Below are 7,039 nucleotides of genomic sequence, written 5' to 3'. Positions count from 1 at the left end.
CCAAAGCAAATCCGAGTTAAAATGTCTTTCCCTAGATCTAATTCTATTCCCACCATGACCTTCTGAACTTCTCTTTAGTCATCCTGGGGCTCACATTTGTCTCACCTTGAACCTATAGGGATCATCTCTGATCCCTTCCCATGCCCTATGTCTATCCAGGGTCCACAGCATGAGCTGTCCTGTGTCCTCCTCTCCCAAGAACACCAGTTTGTTTCCCCTTGACTCAAGATGGCTAAGGTTCTCACTGTTCTTCATTCCTTCATTTATACAATCATATTTATTGAGTGCTTACTGTGAGCAGAGCACTGTACTAAGCACTTGGAAAGTACAGTTCAGCAACAGAGACAATCTTCCCACCTTGCTTTTCTCTTTCCCCAATTCTTCTCTTTGATGGGTTGGCCCTTCTCAGTATCACACCTGGAGAGTTTCTAATATTCTACCAGTCTTGGCTACTGGAGGGAGAGTCATGCAGAGGCCTACCCATTCCATTCTTAGCTTGGCCAGTGGCTAACGATTGAAAGACAATCTACTTCAAGTTAAACCTCACCTGTGCTGGGCAGCAGCAGCACGGAAGAGAATCGAGGGTGGAGACTCAAGTTTACTGCGCAGAAGAAGGCAATGGTAAACCACTTCTATATTTTTACCAAGAAGACTCTACAGATCCACTACCAGAACGATTGCAGTTGGAGCTCCTGATGCGAGCTCACCTCCTCCAAGAGGCCTTCCCAGACTGAGCCACCTTTTTCCTCTCCTCCTCCCCATCCCCCCCGACTTACCTCCTTCCCCTCCTCACAGCACCTGTATATATGTTTGTACAGATTTATTACTCTATTCATTTTACTTGTATATATTTAATATTCTATTGATTTTGTTAATGATGTGCATCTAGCTTTAATTCTACTTGTTCTGTCGACTCGACACCTGTCTACATGTTTTATTTTGTTGTCTGTCTCCCCCTGCTAGACTGTGAGACCGTTGTTGGGTAGGAACCGTCTTTATATGTTGCCAGCTTGTACTTCCCAAGTGCTTAGTACAGTGCTCTGCACACAGTAAGCGCTCAATAAATACGATTGAATGAATGAATGGAGGTGGAGCGTTCTGGAAGAGCTGTGTCCATGGCGTTGCTGTGGGTTGGAGATGACTAGACAGCATAAGACAAGACAAGACTTCAGGGAAGGACACTGTGGAGTGATTGACTCTCCTGGCTTCCTCCTTCCTGCCTTAAGTGTGGGGGCTAGTGGGAGTGGTTGTCACAGTATCCACTTGAGCACTCATCATACCTTTCCTCCAGGCATCCCAGTCCCCTTGTTGGGGATAAAATACCGAGTGCATTGACAGTGGCTCCAATGTAGGTTTAAATTTTTTTATGGGGGTTCCCAAAGTTTTGGTCTAGGAACCAAAATAGGTGTGCTACTCCATTCATTCAATCGTATTTGTTGAGCACTTACTGTGTACAGCAGCGTGGCTCAGTAGAAAGAGCCCGGGCTTTGGAGTCAGAGGTCATGGGTTCAAATCCCAGCTCCACCAACTGTCAGCTGTGTGACTTTGGGCAAGTCACTTCACTTTTCTGTGCCTCAGTTACCTCATCTGGAAACTGGGGATGAAGACTGTGAGCCCACCATGCCCCGGAACAACCTGATCACCTTGTATCCTCCCCAGTGCTTAGAATAGTGCTTTGCACATAGTAAGCGCTTAATAAATGCCATTATTATTATTGTTATTATTATTGTTATTATTATTATTACTAAGTGCTTGGGAAGTACAAGTTGGCAACTTATAGAGACGGTCCCTACCCAACAGTAGGCTCAATGAAAGATCACTAATAAGATTCTTGTTCTGCATTAAGGTATACTAATGTCATTAATTTTATGTGTTTGTAGGCCCCATAAAGAAACAGCACAGCCCACACTGGGTCAACAGGCTATACTTAGAACTCATATTATTTTTTTCTGGGTTTTTTTCACAGTATTCATTAAGCACTTACTGGATACCAGGGACTCTACAAAGTTCTGGGGTAGACACAAGCTAATCTGATTGGACACAGTCTATGTCCCACATGAGCCTCAAATCTTAATTCACATTTTACAGATGAGGTAACTGAGACACAGAGAAGTTAAGTGATTTTCCCAAGGTCACACAGCAGACAATTGGCAGAGGCAGGATTAGAACCCAGGTGCTTCTGACACTCAATGCCATGCTGTATCCATTAGGCCATGTTCCTTCTAATCATAGTCTTATGATCAGGTAAATGGTAATTGCTCCATTTATATACTTCATATATTACCCCTCTCCTAGTTTTTGTCAGCCCTTGCACTCTCATGAAGTTTCATTTTGCAGAAACAATAGAAAAATCCCCTGTACTCACAGAGTTCCAGGTGACTTCTGGACAATAGGCAGAAGCTAAGTTTGGTGGTGTCAGAAAATTGCATTTTTTGAGCACTTACTGTATGCAGGGCACTGAACCAAGTCCTGGGGAGAGGACAAAACAACAATAAGGAAACACATTCCCTGCTCACATTGGGCTTTCAGTCGGGTAAGGTCAGGGTTTTGGAAATTCCAGTACCTCAGACATCAGCTGGTCTTCAAGATCAATCAGAGAGTATCTTCAGGTGACACATATCCCTGTCCAACGGCCTTGTCTCCTCAACCCAACCCTCCTCGAAGTAAAATCTATTGAATTATGACTTTCACCTTTCATTCAATGGAAAATAAGACTGGGTGCTCCCACTGTCTTGCAGTTGTTCCCATTCTTTTCATTGTTTTCAAACTGTAGTATTATTCACTTTGGGAGAGACATGCTGTTGGTCTTCTTTACTTCAAATAGCGACCGGCTTCCAGTGCCTTACTGGGTATTGAGCAAAAGCTCAGAACAGCTAACTGAGCTCTTAAAAGTTTGGATAATGCATGGAACCTTAGGAGACTTTTACTCTACCTCAGTAAGTCATTGTGTTGGCTTTTTGCCCAAACTAAGCTGAACAGCTGTTGACATGTTATTATGTATTAAATGTTACCAGAGTACTCTTGTTCCTCTTGGGGAGGGGGCCTAGGGAGGGGGGGAAAGTTCAGTACCACCACCCTGTTTCCCCTGGAATTTGTTCTAGCCTTCTGGGTTGCATGATATTTCCTGGACACGAAGGTCTTGGGAAATGAGAAAGTTGCAGAGCAACACTAGCGGGTTGTTTAAGTTGTTAATTTTGGATTCCTTCTCTCCACCACCCTCCAACTGTGGTAACTGATGACGATTCTAGGAATATGTTCATCTGAACTCTGTCGAAATAATTTCTGAACACCTGGACACAGGACTCTTCCCTCTCCAGCCTGCCTATCTATCCTGCTATACCCCAGACAGAGTTCAGGTTTTTTAAAAAAAACTGATTTCCATGGTACAGGCTTATCTACAAAGGCATCAGCCACCCTGCCCCTGCCAGAATAGAAAAGACTGCATCAATAGGATCTTGCTTAGTGAATTGCTTGAAGGAAAACAAAAATCAGCATGGAAACACAACCAGCATCAGGGGGCTCCTAAACCCCCTCTTCCCACCTCCCACCCCCAGCCCAACAAGATTTTACAAAAATAATGCAATCGGTCCCATCTGTATCTGATGTCCTGACACGGTTATATTCACTTAGTCAGCATAGTCAAACTATTTCATTCCAGTCTTGTCCTGGGGATTAAAATCTATTTTCCCTCCTGAAACTTCATGTGATATAATAGGGATGGCTGGAAGTCATTTAGGAAAAAAACCCCGCAAAAAACCCTGTGTATCCTCAAGGCATAATGAAAATGAACCAAGAGCAAGTTTTTAAGTGTTTAGCATGATGCAGTCCGTGAAACCAGTTGTTACTTAAAAAAATGATTAGTCTCTATGGGTACATTCACTGCATGTCATACCTTAACAGTGTTGCTTAAGGTTTTTCAATTTGAGGGAAAACATCAATTGATTTTTGGTACAGTTAAATAGGAATGGGAATAAAATGTTCAAACTCGCCATCCTGGTACAGTTTTTTCTGTTTAATTTTTTCCTGTGGCCTAGCTGGGTGATAAACAGACACTTATTTTAATAAGAGATGCTAATTCTAGAGAGTTCAATTCAGCTGCACTACTGAGGGTTAGTTAGCTCCTCATCACTCAGTTTGGAAAAGGTTTTTGGTGGAACAATCACCTCTTAGCTAGAAAAGCATGGCTAGAGATAAGATCTTACTGTCAATAGCTGATGGGCAGAACTAACTTGCCGAAGGTCACACAGCAGGTCAGTGGCAGATCTGCGACCTGAATCCAGATCCTGCAACTACCAGGATCATATCCTTTCCCCTAGTTCATGTTATCCAATTTAACGTGAGCCAATTTGATCCAGAGTCTGAAGAGCGATGAAAACACCAAATTCTACATTTGCTTCAAGGTTGGGATAGGATAGCCATTGGAGAAACATTTTGCAGGTGGGCAACAGCTCTCTGAATTCACCTACTTGAGATTTACAAGACTGAGGGAGGGAGGGAGACAGAGGGAAAGATAATTTATTCTGCCAAGGTTGATCAGTTAACTTGTTCTCAGTGACTGGTGGAACTGCCTTTCTAAAATTTCCACACTATTAAATTGCTCCTGTTTCAGGAAGAGTGAAATTATTTTTATTTTGTGTTCACCTGGGGCTTGACCAAAGCTGGGTTAAAAACTCTAGACAAGGTATCAAAGCTTTTATACTAGGTTCTCTTTCTCTCTCTCTCTCTCTCTCTCTCTCTCGCTCTCTCTCTCTCTCTCTCTCTCTCTCTCTCTCTCTCTCTCTCTCTCTCTCTCTCTCTCTCTCTCTCTCTCTCTCTCTCTATTTTCTCTCTCTCCCCACTCTTATGTTTTCCTCTTCACCTCTTCCCATGTTCAGGTCTCAAGGAAATGAATGGCAACAATATTTACATTCCAAGTTAGTATTCTGTATTCTAGAAGTGTTTCAGACAGAAAACAAAATGAATGCATTCATAATCTCCCCAAGGAATTTTTTCCACCAAGAACTTGCAGTTTGGAAAAACTAAGTTTAGTCCACTAGTCACCTAATAACAGCTGGTTTTTTAGGGGATGACCTTGGATATCCCATCATCCACACTAAGCAGGTAGAGAAGATAAAATTATTTGAGCCAGATGCTCGAGGCCATGATGCTGAGAAAAGAATGTGGAAATAGGCTTCTCTCCTTTTGCTTCTCTTCTGTCCGTTCCACTGATTGTGCCCTTCATTGGGCCTGAAATACCTATAAAGCACAGTTTGCTTAGGATGCCTGCCTAAACAAAGGATGTGTCACGTGCTTAAGTATCTGAGATTTGGTCATTTGAGGAAGACCAACTTCTGTCTTCAAGCATTATTACGAAAAAGATATGCTCTCTGGAGCAAACAATTCACACAAACAAACTCCCTCCATGCCCTTCACCACTACTCTGCAGCTTCCAAAGTTCCTGAGAGGCTGAAATTGGAATTGAGACTGAGTGTCTTCACAGCCCATAAGTGTAAAGAAATATGAGCTTGCAACCATGGGAGGAACTGTCTTTTTCCTCTGCCCCCGTGGCCACATTTCAACTATACTCATCAAAGTCCACTGCAATCACTCAACTTTGGAAGTTTGAAGGGAATCTCAGGATCCGGCATGTGGGAAGAAGAGACCATCAGAAACTCTCCAAGATATGATGGGGAAATCCAATTTCTCCAGCAGGCCGGCAGAGTTGGGGCTGGCCCCTGTGTATCTCACAACGTATGGCTCCCAACCTCCCCTGGCAACTGAAGCCATCTCCCTTCTCATGGTTTGCTTCAGTCCCGCCACCTGTATCCGGACTCTGACAATCGACCTCCCACCGTGCATGGGGAGAGGAATGGGGGATCGTACCAAGCCAGCTAGCTGGGGGCAAATCAACAAACGGGAAGTAGGCAAAACATTTTCTTCCCGCATTCTTCAAATACTTTTCTGGGAAAAACCTCTCGAGATGCAACATCTGATTCTTCAGTTCGTCCGGGGAGGTGGATAAAGGAGTCAGTGTGTTAAAGTTATCCATATTCTGATGTAAAAACAAATAGCAAGGCCCTTTTCTCTTTCCTTTTAAATAATGATGATAGACAAGAACAAACAGGTCCTGAAAACTGCAACATGGTGGGTCTCGAAACTTTGCGACAACAAGAGATCTTATATCCATATGGGACAGATTTCCACAGAGATGGGGAAATATATTAAATGCTGTTTGGGAAAAATTCATTTTGACCAAGAAGGGAGTTCTCTTACAATGGCCCAGCATACTCTGTGGTAAGTGATAAAATAAATAGATAGCTCCTCAAGTCTCTTGCTTTGCAATCATCCGGTGGCCAAGGATGCCAGAATAATCATTTGATTGCCGGATGGCCACACAGAGGGTTTAGTTCTTCTGTTTGTGGGAAGAAGATTCCTTTCTCTCTGGCCCTGACCAATGTGGATTATGTTAGCTTCTGGGAACTCACCTCTGTGAGAACCTGAGCTGCCATTTAATTAGGTCAACTCGATGGTTTTTCTGGGAAATTGGGACAGTTTTCCAAGCCTACACTCCTTCCCCTTTTCTCTTAGGCAATTGTGGAGGGGAAGAGAGGGAAGAAAGAGAGAGTGTGGGGTTCAAATTCCCCAGCATTCTGGAACATCCATACTGTGAGTGTGGCTAGGGGAAAGAACACTAGCCCGGGAGTCTGAAGATGCAGGCTCCAATAGTAGCTCTTTTATGGCCCGAGGAGAAGAGGCTTGGCCTAGTAGTAAGGGCACAGGCCCGGGAATCAGGTCGTATAGGTTCTAATCCCTGCTCCACCACTTGCCTGCTTTGTAACAATCCATCAGTCATCTTTACTGAACCCTGAATGTGTTTGGGAGAGGACAATATAACAGAGATGGTAGACATTACCTGCCCATGAGGAGCTTACAGTCTAGACAGGGAGCTTACAGTCTTCGTAACCTTAGTTAAGTCACTTCTATACTGTGAGCCCACTGATGAGTAGGGACCGTCTCTATATGCTGCCAACTTGTACTTCCCAAGCACTTAGTACACAGG

The 7,039-nt window shown here is 43.6% G+C and overlaps 1 non-coding gene across 1 annotated transcript; it reads left to right on the top strand.

The window, feature by feature from the left end:
• Positions 1-399: 399 nt before the first annotated feature.
• On the top strand, positions 400-537 carry LOC119925026. Its single transcript, XR_005449698.1, has one exon. It is a non-coding gene; the product is annotated as a small nucleolar RNA SNORA7 (small nucleolar RNA).
• Positions 538-7,039: the final 6,502 nt, after the last annotated feature.

This window comes from Tachyglossus aculeatus, chromosome 2, assembly GCF_015852505.1.
Source record: "Tachyglossus aculeatus isolate mTacAcu1 chromosome 2, mTacAcu1.pri, whole genome shotgun sequence".
Lineage (NCBI taxonomy): Eukaryota > Metazoa > Chordata > Mammalia > Monotremata > Tachyglossidae > Tachyglossus > Tachyglossus aculeatus.
The sequence above is the reverse complement of the archived record's forward strand: the minus strand, read 5'-3'. Positions and strand labels throughout refer to the sequence as shown.